Here is a 13,988-nt window from a genome sequence, read left to right on the forward strand (position 1 = left end):
TGCTGCTGGAGACATGGAGGACAACAACAAGGATGACAACCTCTTCCTCCACCTGGCCAGCGGCAGCTGATGATGATGGACTTTGATGCTGGCACTTTCTTCAAAGCCAGGCTCCACAGCAAATTTTCAGCTAAGTCCAGACCCAGGGGGATGCTCCCAGATTTGGGCATTGGCTGGGAACCAAAGGTTTCCCCTTTGCTGGGGCAGATGCAACTGATTCTTCAGTGGCTGCCCAGCTGGATTTTGGTAGGGCTGGGGGCATGGGCTGGGGTGGTTACAAAATGGGAGTGGGATCCTGGCCCTGCCAACAGCCCCCACCACCCACCGTGCCCTGGGCTGGTGCTGGGGCAGCCAGCCCGACACAAACAAACCCCCATGGCAGGAGCACAGGTGGGACTCCAGAGCCTGAGCACGGCTGCTTTGTTGCTGTGCTCTCAAGGAAGGGCTTGGGCTGCTCCACTCCCCTGCTTCGCTTTGGGATCACCGTGATTTTGGGGGATATTGAGAGACCGCCAGCTTATTCACGTCCCTTCACAGAAGTAAATGTGAATGCCATTTATTTCTATCTTTAGCACACCTTTTATAGGGTTCTACAGGGTCCGCAGGCTAAGCAAGTTACTATTGGCTAACACACACAGGTTTACATTTTTTCTCCTACACACAAGGATATTGTTTTGCTTAACTCTCTTTTCTGCAGGAAGGTTTCAAGGACTTCAGCCTTTAATATCACGACTTATTTCAAAGGCTGGTTTGTGCAGACAGGCCCTTACTAATATATAACATATATCAACAGGGGGACAGTGCAGGGGGAAAGGGAGAAAGCATGGGCTTCTCTGACCCATGGGTGGGTTTTCCCTAGAATGTAGGGGTTGGGCCTTCCTCAAGCCCCTGACAGAGATAAGATTTTTTACCATTTTTTCTTGTTTCCCCTTTTTGTCTGTAATCTATTTTCATTAATTTCTTGTTTGTTTTTCTAAAGGAAGTGTTCTAGGTGGGATCCAGTCAGGATCAGGAAGTGCTTGGGACCAGCTGTGGCGTGGATGGGCCGTGCCCTTGGAGAAGGCTGAGGACATTGTTTGGGACCAGCTTTTCTTCTGGCAGCAGATGGTGTGAGGTGGGTCCTCATCTCCTTGGCATGGGTGGGACAAGAGCTTTTGGGAGATGGCAGCAGGCACAGGAGCATCCCGCTCTGGGCAGCTGCTGAGGGGTTGGATCTGCTGTGGCTGGCTGCAGGCTGGGCACATGTCCTGCCCTCCTGCTCTGCTCCCAAAGGCAGCAGTGATGGGCAGCTTTGGGCCCAGCTCTGAGCACGGCCAGCATGGCCTGGGCACCGCGGGTGGCTGGGACAAGGGGACAGGAGCCTTCAGCTGACAGACGGTTTCTGGTTTCTCTCCTTGCAGCCGGGCTCTGCGGATGCTGAGGCTGCTCTGGGCTCTGCCAGGGCTCTGCTGGGCACAGCACCAGGCCGGGATCAGCCAAAGAAGAAACGCTGTGACCTGCAGCAGAGACTTGAGCATTTTGGCAATGCAGCTCAAGTCTGCAGAGTGTCCACCTCCAAGGGAAAACATGACACCCCCCAAAAATAAACTTGTTCAATAACTTCTGAAATGAAATCAATCTGGGATGACCCCAAATGACATTTTTCATCTTGCTCAAGCTGTAGCTCAGCCCTTCTCTGAATAGTTCTGTCTCCCACCTATCTTTTACTTCACAACTGCTCCCTCCTTTCCCCCAGTGAGTTCCCAGCCCATCACAGTCTCCATCTCACTGCAAGCCTTCCTTGATGCCGCTCACTATGAGGAAGGCCAAGCCCCAGGTTCAGGGACTCACCCTGTCACTGGCTAAACAACAGCAATGTTTCAATGGTCCAGTGGGATTTTAGTGTCATTCAGAGCTGCTCTCCAGCTCTCAGTTCTCCTCACTGCTGAGTTCCCACTCCCTTTTCCTCATCCTTCCAGCAGAATGAGCTCTGTGAATCCCCTTGTTAGAAATGAAATTAGAATTTTGTCAACTAAGTCCTGTGGGTTAATGGCAGTTTAATTAAAAATGAATATAATTTAGTAAATTGAATAGTAATTTGGTACAAATGAATACAGTTTAGTAAAATAATATAATTTAGCAAAAATTATAATTTATATATAATCTACCAGTAATTAAGCATGATTAAAGCATAAGCAAAACCAACTGGGGTACGGGGAGGTCTTGTTACCCCACCTCATGTACAAAACGAACCAGGGTATGGAGAGGGTTTCTCACCCTGTCTCATTTACAAAACAAAGCACTTTAAGCTAAACTCATATACTGTATGCTTATGCATATTCATTAATGTTTCCCGTAAGTTTTCTATTTCTGATTTTTCTGACTTTACGTCACTATTCTTCATGGCGCATGCCTCACTTGTTGTTAGGGGGTCTTCAGTCTTCTTTTCGTGGTCTTTTGGCGAAGGCTTCTAGTCTTCCTCATTGTCCTCTGGATAACCTTCTAGGTTTGCGTGTGTATACTAAGCCTTGTGTTATGTTAGTCTACTAATTAGTCTGATATTTACTGATTTTTAGGCCCAATGCCTAAAGTCATTCTAATTTTGTCCATCTCAAGGCCATTTTCGTCTTGGGACATCACTTATCTTCTAAACTACATCCTGTACCTCAATTTTAACATGTAACCTCTGTAAAGTGGTGCATCTGTCTTGTAACACTGATTCTTTTGATTGCTTCTAATAATAACTTTAGTATCAGTTACAATTTAGTTAGCACAAATCATTTCCATTTACTACAATCCCCCATTTCTCTTTTTGATCACACTGACTCGTGCTTTTAAAAAAAACCAACTTGAATCTTAGTATTTTTTTATATTCTCAATAATCTCGTTTTTTCCATTCACTTTATTTCAATTTCTAATTTTTTTAACATTTCTCGTGCTGCATCAAGTTTTTTGCACTCTCTCTCAAATTTGGTTAACATTTTTTTGAACTATTATAATTTCTTTTCCTTCAGTATTCCTTGAATTACTGAATGGATTAGTCTAATAAGGCATGGAATCATACAAGGCAGAAACAATAATCTTAATGTAAAACACAATATCATAAATTTTAACTTTTTCCACTAAGTACTTCTAAAAAAGGTTATCTCACCAATCAATCTTCAGAATAGAATTCCATTTTTGAACAGGTAGACGTGCTACTCTTTTAATTTCTTCAGCAGTTTTCATGATGGCTTCTCCATGATCATTTATTTGTGTGTGTTTATTTGCACACAACATTCAGATTTGTTAAACTTTCCACAAACTCCCCCTACTTCAGTTAACAGATAGTCCAGGGCCATTCTGTTTTGATATACACATGCTCACATTTGTGAATGTTGCTTGGCCAGCAACTTTAGGGCAGTAGAGGTATGGTTTGAAACGACTTTAACAACTGCTTGTAACCTTATGAACCGATTCAATAGATAACATATTGCTCCTGGACTTCGGTATAACAAAGAAGGAGGGTTGTATAACTCCTAAGGTACAGGCTCTTTTCCACTTCTGAGGTAATTCACTATACACTCTTGGCTCACAAATCTAATATATTCTATCAGAGGCTTTCTATTTGTTACATGTTGTATCTGGTTGTTCCCAATAGAATTTTTGGTTATTTATGGGTTGGTAAGGGTTAGCTCCAAGACTTTTATACTAGCACAACTAGCCAATGGAGCCCGGGCCCACTGGGGCTGCAGAGCTGGGCGGCACAGCAGCTCCCCAGTGTTATAAACGGGCCAGGAGACCAGCTCCTTTTAAAAAGGCCTTTATTAAGCAGGACAGCTCTGGGGCGGGGGCCCGAGGGGTTGCGCACACCGCCACTGCTCCCACTGGACACCGCAGAAGAAGACGATCCGTGCAACTCTGTCACTAGAGCAGAGCTGGGCCTTCCTTCCTCACGGGAGTCCCCGGGAAGACTCGCTCTTCAGGGCTCGTAGTCTAGGCTGTCATCCCAGTCGAGTCTCCTCGAGGTTATGTCGGCCCCTGGAAAGAAGTCAGGGGACTCCTCTGGGTCTTCCTTGTTAGATGGTGCTGGTTCTATTCCTTCCCTTTTGCGTGGCTCGTTGTTTTGGGGTTCTTTCCAGTCTGGGTGCATCCCATAAGTCTCTGGTCTCTCTCGTTTGCATAAAAGTCCTTATGTCATCCTCCTCCTCAGGACGGTACAGCAACTCGGGGCAGGGGTACAGTGTTGCCATGTGGGAGTCTAGGAGCAGTGGGGGCAGTGCCTGGCTGAACACAGAACAAGAAACACAGGGTACAGCAACTTGGGAGAGGGGGCAGGGCCTGGCTGAACAAGGAACAAGAAATATGGGGTACAGCAATTTGCGACAGGGGTACAAGGTAAGTAAACCTGGGACAGGGGTACAAGGTAAATAAGGAGTTTACAAACAGCAACTGTAACATATTATTCTTAACACCAGGCGGCAGCCAGTCCTCTGCCCCTTCCAGAGCTCGGCACCAGCAGCTGCTGGCCGGGCCTCAGGGCTGGGCGGGCACAGGAGGCCGGGGCTGGCCGCAGGCAGTGCCCGGCCGAGGGGCAGAGCTCGCGCCAACCCTTCCCTCCTGACCCTCTCTCCAGCTGGCAATGGACAAGAGCCGAGCGGCCGAGCACCTGCACCGGGCCCTGCCGTACCTGCAGAGCCCACAGGAGTCCCTGCGAGCGGAGGCCATCAGGTTCATCGGTGAGCCACGAGCCCGGGCTCCCTCCCCGCCCCGCCGCAGCTCGGCCCCGGCCCCGACTGCTGCCCCGGCAGCGGCACCCGGGCCCGGCGTCCTGGAGCCCCGGCTGCCCTCGGGGCTGCTGCTGCCGGCCTCTGGCAGCCGTGCCCTTGGGCTGAGTCAGGATGCGGCAAGGGCCCGGGCTGAGCCCTGCCGGGGCGGGAGGGCGTGTGGCCCCAGGGCTGGCATCGCTGCTGGCAGGGAGCTGTGCCGCTGGGGCCCTGACAGGCTCTGTGTTCCCAGGGATAGCCGGGCAGATCCTGAGGGGGCAAAAGGAAGAGCTGCAGCTCATCTACAAATATGAGTGAGGGCAGCGGGCTGTCAGCAGGGCTGGCGGGGGGAGCTGCAAGTCCTGGCCAGGCTGAGGAGGGCTCTGCTCAATGTGTGGATGAGGGGTGGCGTGGGCAGAGCACACCGAGATTTCATGGGCACATGGGGCAATCGTGGCCAGCAGCTTCAGGCTGATCCCCTTGGTCTGTGCTCCCTGCTGGCCATGGCAAGAACTGGCTGGGATGGCCCTGGCAGGGGGGTCTCCATGGGCCCTGGCAGGTCTGGGCTCTGACAGTGGCTCTGTTCGTCTCTCTTCCAGCCCTCGAAGACAGAGCAGATGACAGCAGCGTGGAGGTCAGAAGCCTGGCACTTCAGATATTGTGCCTTCTCAGGGCAGGAGACCACACTCCGATCTCCATGTTCCAGAGGCTGTGAGATCAGCTCCGCAGGGCATGGAGGACACGGCCTTGTCTATCAGGCCTGGGCTGGCTGCGCTACTGCAGCTGTGCTGGAAACTGATCTGGCAGGCTCTGCTGGGGCCACAGGAGACAGCAGGGATTTTCTTTTTCTCAACATTGTTATTCTTTTTGTTTTTGTGTAGTATATAAATATAGCACATGTTATAATGTACAGACTCCCAAGACCTTTCTTTTGCTGCCCATGGTGCACAGGCCATAGGGGAAAAGAGGAAAAAAGGGTGCTTGCACTCGGCAAGCTGCCCAGGCGTGCAGTGGTGCAGGGAAAATGGCCAGAAGTCCCTTGGCCTTTGGTGGTTCTGCTGAAGGCACAACCCCTGTGCCAGCCAGGAAACACCATCTGTGTCCTCCTGCCCGTGTGGTGCTGGCTGGATTGCTGAGGGCTCCCAGGTGCCTCTTGATCCAGCTCCTCTGGAGTTCCTGTGGGGCTGCAGCGCTGCTGCTGGGCCAGGCTGGGGGAGACGCTGAGGGAACAGGGCACTGGGAGGCTGTAAATGGATGAGGAGCTGTGGAGGCCCAGACGGGACAAAACCGTGGGAAGGCGTGAGGGGGATGTGTGGAGGCTGGAGGCTCCAAGGGGACAGGAGGCCCCTGAGGGGCCAGGGTGGTGGGAGGATCTGAGGAAGTGGGTGTCAGAGGCCATAAGCAGCCCCTGGGCAGCCACCTTGTTCCTGACACCCAGCTGATCTGGTGCTTCCCCAAAATGTCTCCCAGGCCTGCAGCAGAAGCCCTCGAGGCTGGAACACCACCAGTCCAGGAGGGTGGTGATAGTAAAAGGTTCTAAAATCTTAGAAAATTCGGGGAGTTAGAAAGAAAGTTAGGTTTGCCAAGCCCTGGGAAAAGTAGGCCCTGGGAAATGTTAGGCCTTGTGCTTGCTAAAGACCAGGTCAAGCTGCACCTGTGTAGTCAATATATGATAAATTATACAATTGTTAAATGTGATTAGATGTAATTATTGTTTAGAGAACATGAGGAACAATATTAGGGGGCTGGGAGGGATTCACGAGAAATTCATGATTGGGTAAAAACAATGCATACAATAGAACAATGTAAGTTTAATAATTAATATGTAAGTTATATAACAATAGAATATAAAAGCATGTTCAACTTAAAACCAAGTTGGGTCAGATTTGGGTATGTGTACCCCTGACACCCAGAGCTCTTAATAAAGCACCTTAATTTAATCATTCCATGATTATGTGTGTTCCTGAACACTAACATTTTGGCGACCCAGATGGGACCCTGTGAGTGCTGCTGAGCGAACTCACGACCCGATCACGCTCCAGCCAGCACCAAGGGAATCTCGGAGAGCTCATCAGCCGCGACCGTCTCCGCTGCTCACAACATCCCTAGGAGAGAAAGGTAAGGTGCTTTACTTAGTTTGGGTGCCTGCCGATAAGACACAGTGAAAGCTGTGCTCGGTTGGGCTAAAGGAATTCCCGTTGGTATTGCCTAGTCAGACAACTGCGAAAGCGTCGCAGGTTCAGCATTTGTGGTGTATTGTAGTTGTAACATGGAGAAGACTAAAGGGGTTTTGAGCAGCAAGGCTCCCATACCAGGTACTTCTCCTTTGGGGTGCTTATTAGCACATTGGAAACAAAGTAACTTTGGGGAAGAATTATATAAGACTAAATTAGTTTAGGTGAGATCTCCCCATGGAAAAAGACCCCAGCGACCCCATCTCGTCTGTTGGTAGCTTTAACCCCCCTCTTCTCTCTCTCTTTACTTTGTTTTCTTTCTCTCTCTCTCTTTCTCTCTCTCTCTCTCTCTCTCTCCCTTTCTCTCTCTCTCTCTCCCTTTCTCTCTCTCTCTCTCTCTCTCTCTCCTCTATTGCATAACCCTTGTTGTTGGCACTAAAATAAAGGTGCATTATTGCTGTTGTGATTTAAACTGAAATGCCTTTATGTCCTTTTTGCACTCTGAGATCAAACAAACTTCTTATAACTCCGACTCGTGTTATTGAATCGTGACATTGTAGGAGATGATCCGAAGATTCTCTCATCTGTCTCACAACCATCTGAAAGACAGAGACTGAGACCCTGAATATCACAAGGGACTTGGTTTGGGGGTTTGGGCCTAGCTGAGGTGGATGTTTGCTAAGTGATTGTTTGCAGGTGGTTGCACAGTACACTGCTCTTGTTCCTGCTGGTGAGCAGAGGCTTGTGCATGGTACCCTGCACAATGGATTTCCACAACACATTGCCCTCACTCCTGCTGGTGAGCAAAGACTTGCAAGACGTGGTGTGCTCTATACCTTACACCTGCACAATGGAATTCATCACAATGATCATCAGTGTCCTCTGTTTTGGCCCTGTGCCCCTCGCTTTGCAAAAGACTATAAAATTATACCCCAAACTTACCTTCCTTTGAGATCTCCCAATGGACAGAAGACTCAGCGTTGTTGGATGGCTGAGTGGACTTCGACTCTGGTACCTATAATCCCCTTACTCTCTTTTTCTTGTGCTTTGCTTTCTCTTCTTTTCCCTCTGTTGCATATTAGTGCTGATGAGCACTCAATAAAGTACATTTTGCTGTTTAAGTTCCTGGTTTGCTGATAATATTTTGTACTCTAAGATCCAATAAAAGAACCACATCACGAATCCCACCTTGCGGATCGTGACAGGGGCCACTGTGGCACCATGGGGCTACATGGAAGCAAGGAGTCCATGGTGACAGTCGGGGTCCTCATGGAACCACAGAGGCCACTGTGACACTGCTGGGCCTTGTGTAACCAAGGGGCTACTGTGGAACCAAGGGTGAGACCCAGGGGCCCAGCGGGATCATTGTTCCATTGCAAGGACTCCTGAAACTAAGGGTCCCTGGTGACACTGCAGGATCTTCTGTAACCAGGGCTCCACTGTGGCACTGCACCACCAAGGGATTCCTTGTGGCCCTCTGAGGCCTCATGGAACCAAGAGGCCCCTGTGAGACTGCAGAACCTTGTGGAACCATGCAGAGCATTGTGACAGAACAGGACCTCGTGTCATGATGGGGCCACTGAGACACTGCAGGGCCCCATGGAACCAAGGGGACATTGTGACCCTGGGAGGCCTCATGGAATCATGGAGACCATTGTGACACTCTAGGGCCCCATGGAACCGTGGAGACACCAAGTTGGCTGGGAGTATTGTTCTTCAGCAGGGTAGGAGGGCTGTGCACAAGTACCTGGACAGGCTGGATCCAGGGCCCAAACCCAACAAGGTGAGGTTTAACAAGTCCAAGTGTCGGGTCCTGCACTTTGGCCACAACAACCCCTGCAGTGCTACAGGCTGGGGACAGAGAGGCTGGACAGCAGCCAGGCAGGAAGGGACCTGGGGCACTGATGGACAGCAGGCTGGGCATGAGCCAGCAGTGTGCCCAGGTGGCCAAGAAGGCCGATGGCTCCTGGCCTGGATCAGGAACAGTGTGGCCAGCAGGACCAGGGCAGGGATTCTTCCCCTGTGCTCAGCACTGGTTGGGCAGCACCTCAAGTGCTGTGTCCAGTTCAGGGCCCCCAATGTAGGAAGGAGATGGAGGGGCTGGAGCATGTCCAGAGAAGGGCAACAAAGCTGGTGAGGGGTCCGGAGCACAAGTTGTGTGCGGACAAGCTGATGGAGCTGGGATTGTTTATCCCGGAGACGAGGAGGCTCAGGGGAGAGAAGGTGATGTCAGGGCACAGGTTGGACTTGATGATTTCCAAGGTCTTTTCCAACCCTGCTGATCCAGTGATTTTCTGAAACCACCCTTGGAGCAGGTGCAGGATGAGCCCTGGGCCTCCTCTTCAGAAGGTGCAGCAGCCCAGGTCCCTCAGCTTCTCCACACAGGCCCCAAACCCCATCCTCTCAGTCCTGCAAAGCCTTTCCAGCTCCTTCTCCTTGTCTAGAACAGGGAGCCCCACAGCCAGACACGGCAGCCCAGATGTGCCCTGTTGGCCTGTGCTGCCTCTGGCAAGGGAGCAGCACGAGGCACTGCAGGACCTTGCAGACAATTCCTGAAGCACTTGCAGGATGATCCTGCTTCCCAGGGGACATTCCCATGGTGACAACTCGGGAACTGAGATGGGGAGTGGGGCCAGAGAGGAAAGGGCAAAGAAGGATGGGCTGTTTGCAGGGGAGGAAACAGAGGTGGGCAATAGGAAGATGTTATAAATGCAACGGCAGATTAAAGATTAACAAAGATTAATTTATTATAAATTAATAAAGCAACAAACAGCGAGGAAAAAAAACCACAATAAATGGACAGCGCAGCGCTGGGTGGACAGGGTCTATACGCAAGGTATAGGTGTTCCCAAATCCACGTCTGAGGGTTCTCTGGCCTGGGTTTTTATAAGGATTTTATGTCCCCAGGCTAGAATTCCAACCAGTTTCCATTCACCAAATGTCCCTGATTGTCTGGTGAATGGATTTCCTGGCCTAGAACATTGAGTCAGTAAGTATCCGGGCAGAGTCTCCTCAAATGCAAAGTGAGTCTGTATGTATTTTAACATATTTCATCACAGCAGGATTGAGAGATCCGGGCTAGCACCGATGGATATCTCGGAGGAGTAGTCTCTTCTTTGTCTTTCTTGATTGAGTTTCTGTAGTATGGGTTTGGCGGGTGTGGTGTTCGATTCTGGCAACGACCATCTTCCTGGGGCTCGTCCCTTTTGTCTTGCTTGATGGTCTCCGGCCGAAATCGGCCGGGCGTTGCCTTTCTCTGGAGGTAGACTTTTAGGCTGGTTCTTTTGTTTCTATGATGGCCTGTGTCCTGTCCTTTCCTCCGAGTTGATGAGTCTGCTGAAACCTGTTATCTGGGGGGGTTCTTTTGCAATTCGTGATTTTTGGAAAAGGAATTCTACCTCGACCGGGAGGAGAATTCCTTATTCCATACTTTCATTTAGTTATAATTATACATACTTTATTTAAACTTCTTATTCCGAATTTTTATTTACCCAATTCTTTATTACAGAAGAAGTGGAGCAGGAAGAGTGAAGAAAGCAGAGGTGAAGCAAAGGAAATGCTCATGGCAGTTTGGGAGTGACTTCCAGGCAGCCCTGGCTCTGAGGAACAACGTCTGCAGTTGCACAGGAAACTAACAGCTCATGGGAACAAATTTTCTGGCTGACTTCAGAGGCCATGACAAACCTGAGTGGTTTCCCTCCCATCCCCAGCCCCTCCTGGCCCCAGGGGCTGATGGCATTTGTGCTCCCTCAGGTTCATCTCCCCACAGCAGCACCACGGGGGTGTTGACGCCTGCTCTGTGCAGTGCAAACAGGGGCTCCTGAGCCAGTGCTGCCGTGTCTGTGCCTGCAAGGATGCGGCACGTCTCTGAGCTGGGGGAGAGGCCAGGGCTGCAGAGGGGGGATGTTATTGGCAGCTGCATGAGGACGCTCTGGGACGCTGCCCTGGGGTGTCCAGTGCAGTGGGGATGGATCAGCCCCTGCTCTGCTGCTCCTTCCCGTCTCCCCCAGGGACCTTGCAGATCCCCAGCCATGCTGTTTGTCCCCAGCGGGCCCACGGCCACCCTGGGGCTGCTCACGGGGATTTTCTGTGCTGAGCTTTGGCCTGGGCGTGTTCTTGAGAGAGCCTGGGCAAGGAGCCTGGAGCCCTCAGGCCCTGCCCTGAGGCGTCAGCGCTGCCCCAGCAGTGCCCATGGCCTGTCCCTGCTGCAGCCCCGGCACTGCCACCTCCAGGGCTGTGCCCGGCCCCGAGAGCACTCAGGCAATGGCAACACCAAGTGCTGCTGCTCCTGGGCACAGCTGCTGTGCCAGCACTGATCTGCCCCAGCTCTGCACACAGACACTGCTGCTGCAGCTCCAGAGAAGGGAACAAAAGGGGGATCTCTGGAGGAAACTTTGCTGGGAGATCCTTTGTTTCATTTAAAGCCACGAAGAGCTCAGCCCCTCATTGATACAGTGTGTGGCCACAGGGAAGGTGGAGAGAAACAAAATGAGAAATGGCACAAATAATGATATTTTGTTTTGTACAAAATCTAAAAATTAAAACAAAGAAAACACCCAAAATTAAACCAATAAGAAGTATCAAAGATGACTTTTATTACAAGTGATTTGCAGAAATTGGCAAGCCATTTAATGTTTCTGAAACCATTCAGCCATCAGTGTCCACATTGCAGCCTTGAGCTCCTGGTTCCTCAGGCTGTAGATGAGGGGGTTCAGGCCTGGAGGCACCACCGAGTACAGAACTGACAGTGCCAGATTCAGGGATGGGGAGGTGATAGAATCAGGCTTCAGGTGAGCAAACATGAGAGTGTTGATAAACAGGGATAGCACGGCCAGGTGAGGGAGGCAGGTGGAAAAGGCTCTGTGCCGTCCCTGCTCAGAGGGAATCCTCAGCATAGCCCTGAAGATCTGCACACAGGAGAAAACAATGAACACAAAACAGCCAAGTACCAAACAGGCAATGACTGCAATGAGCCCAAGTTCTCTAGTGTAGGAATTTGAGCAGGAGAGCTTGAGGATGTGTGAGATTTCACAGAAGAACTGGTCCAGGGCATTGCCCTGGCACAAGGGCAGGGAAAATGTATTGGCTGTGTGCAGCAGTGAATAGAGAAAGCCACTGGCCCAGGCAGCTGCTGCCATGTGGCCACAAGCTCTGCTGCCCAGGAGGGTCCCATAGTGCAGGGGTCTGCAGATGGACATGTAGCAGTCGTAGCACATGATGGTCAGGAGGAAACACTCTGTTGCAGCACAGAAAACAAAAAAAAAATATTTGTGCCACACATCCTGCATAGGAGATGTGCCTGGTGTCCCAGAGGGAATTGTGCATGGCTTTGGGCACAGTGGTGCAGATGGAGCCCAGGTCAGTGAGGGCCAGGTTGAGAAGGAAGAAGAACATGGGGCTGTGCAGGTGGTGGCTGCAGGCTACGGTGCTGATGATGAGGGTGTTGCCCAGGAGGGCAGCCAGGGAGATGCCCAGGAAGAGGCAGAAGTGCAGGAGCTGCAGCTGCCGCGTGCCTGCCAATGCCAGCAGGAGGAAGTGGCTGATGGAGCTGCTGTTGGACATTTGCTAGCTCTGGACATAGGGCACTGCTGTGGAGAAAAGGACAGTGAAGAGTTAGACGAGATGTCTGTAACCAAAATCAAAGCTGTTTCCCATTCTCCCTCCTCTGCAACACACACAGTCACACTTTCGTGTTTAAGAGTTCTGAGGTTTTCTTTATAAGCTCCCCCACTCTCCTGGTACTCTTGGATATCAAACCCTCTGCATTTCTCTTGCCCCCAGGGAGAACAGAGCAAGTTCTGAGGCAAAGTGATGAGTGGAGAGTGAGGGGAGATGGTGTGGTTCTGACCTGTTCAGAATTTTTCTGGGCTTTAACCTTTCTCAGGTAGAGGGTTATCACCTTCCCATGTTTTACTTAAAAAAACCACCAGGTACTACTCAGAGCAGATGGATCCACCACAGCCCAGCTCTAAATTTGTATCCAAGGACTCACATTGCTCATTTCACCAACCCAGTGTACGAGTCCAGAAATGTAGAGACATTTCTCTGTCTACTCAATTCTTTAAAATATACATCAATCCTATATGATACTGACAGAAAGGCTTCCAAATATCCCTGAGCAAGCCAAGATTTGTAAGAAATTAAGCAGAAAGTAGAAAAATGTTTAATATATCACTGAGGTGAAAATATAGATTTTAGAAGGATTTCGCACATGGAGTGAAGATGGAGGAAAAAGGGTGTAGTTTTTAATCCTTCTTCCTCCTTTTTCTCCATGCTTCTGCAGTTTTTAGAAGTACAAAGAATGATTGGTTTAGAGTTAGTCACACTTTTAATTACATGAGTAGATATAGAATACTTATTTGTTAAGATATAATAGCAATACACGTGTCTCTATTTAATAGGGTAAAGATTAGTATAAAGGTGAAGATACCGTGTGGTTCAGGGCCATTTTGTATCATCAAAGCAAAATGAGCCAAGCTGTAGTGATTTAAGCTTGTGCAGTCAGTCTGGATGGACCTGCCAAGTTTTGTAAGGATCCTTCAATAAACACGAGAAACCAGATTCTAATGAGCCTGGGAGTTTTCTTCAAATCATTAGAACAGAGGTAAGTGGGACTCCCCACGAGGGAGGATCCCAAAAGAATTCAGCCCAAACGAGGCTGAGAGAGAGGCTAAAGAAAAGTTACAAGTGGTGCCCCGTAAGTGTGCTACTGATAGCTCACAAAAATCTTTATCAACGCCTGCTTGGATCAGAGCTCCGGATTTTGGACAACCCATCTGCTATCAAACTCGGAAGTTCCAAGGGCCCTGAACTCCGGATATTGGATTCTGCTGGTCGGTAATCCTCATAGATAGGCATCTGAACCTGTAAGCTCATTCCAACCTTACGAGATGGGATCAAAAATCTCTAAAGGAGAACAGGCAAACTTAGAAAAATTAGAGATCATTATTGAGCAATATCATTATAAAATTCCTAGGAATGATTTAGAATTGTTGTTATTGTGGAAAAGAGAACTACCCTAATGTAACTGAAGAGCAAATATTTCAACCATGTATATGGGCAAATGTAAAAATGAAATTGCAAGAATCAA

At 49.7% G+C, this 13,988-nt stretch overlaps 2 pseudogenes across 1 annotated transcript; one reads left to right on the forward strand and one right to left on the reverse strand.

Moving 5' to 3' along the window:
* LOC111944703 (uncharacterized) overlaps positions 1-13,988 on the forward strand; it is a 224,935-nt pseudogene that overhangs the window by 83,217 nt on the left and 127,730 nt on the right.
* LOC147646989 (olfactory receptor 14I1-like) lies at positions 10,366-12,929 on the reverse strand (annotated as a pseudogene). Its single transcript, XR_015281681.1, has one exon. The product of XR_015281681.1 is annotated as an olfactory receptor 14I1-like (transcript).

Source organism: Cyanistes caeruleus, unplaced genomic scaffold (genome assembly GCF_971803275.1).
Source record: "Cyanistes caeruleus unplaced genomic scaffold, bCyaCae1.hap1.1 HAP1_SCAFFOLD_69, whole genome shotgun sequence".
NCBI classification, from domain to species: domain Eukaryota; kingdom Metazoa; phylum Chordata; class Aves; order Passeriformes; family Paridae; genus Cyanistes; species Cyanistes caeruleus.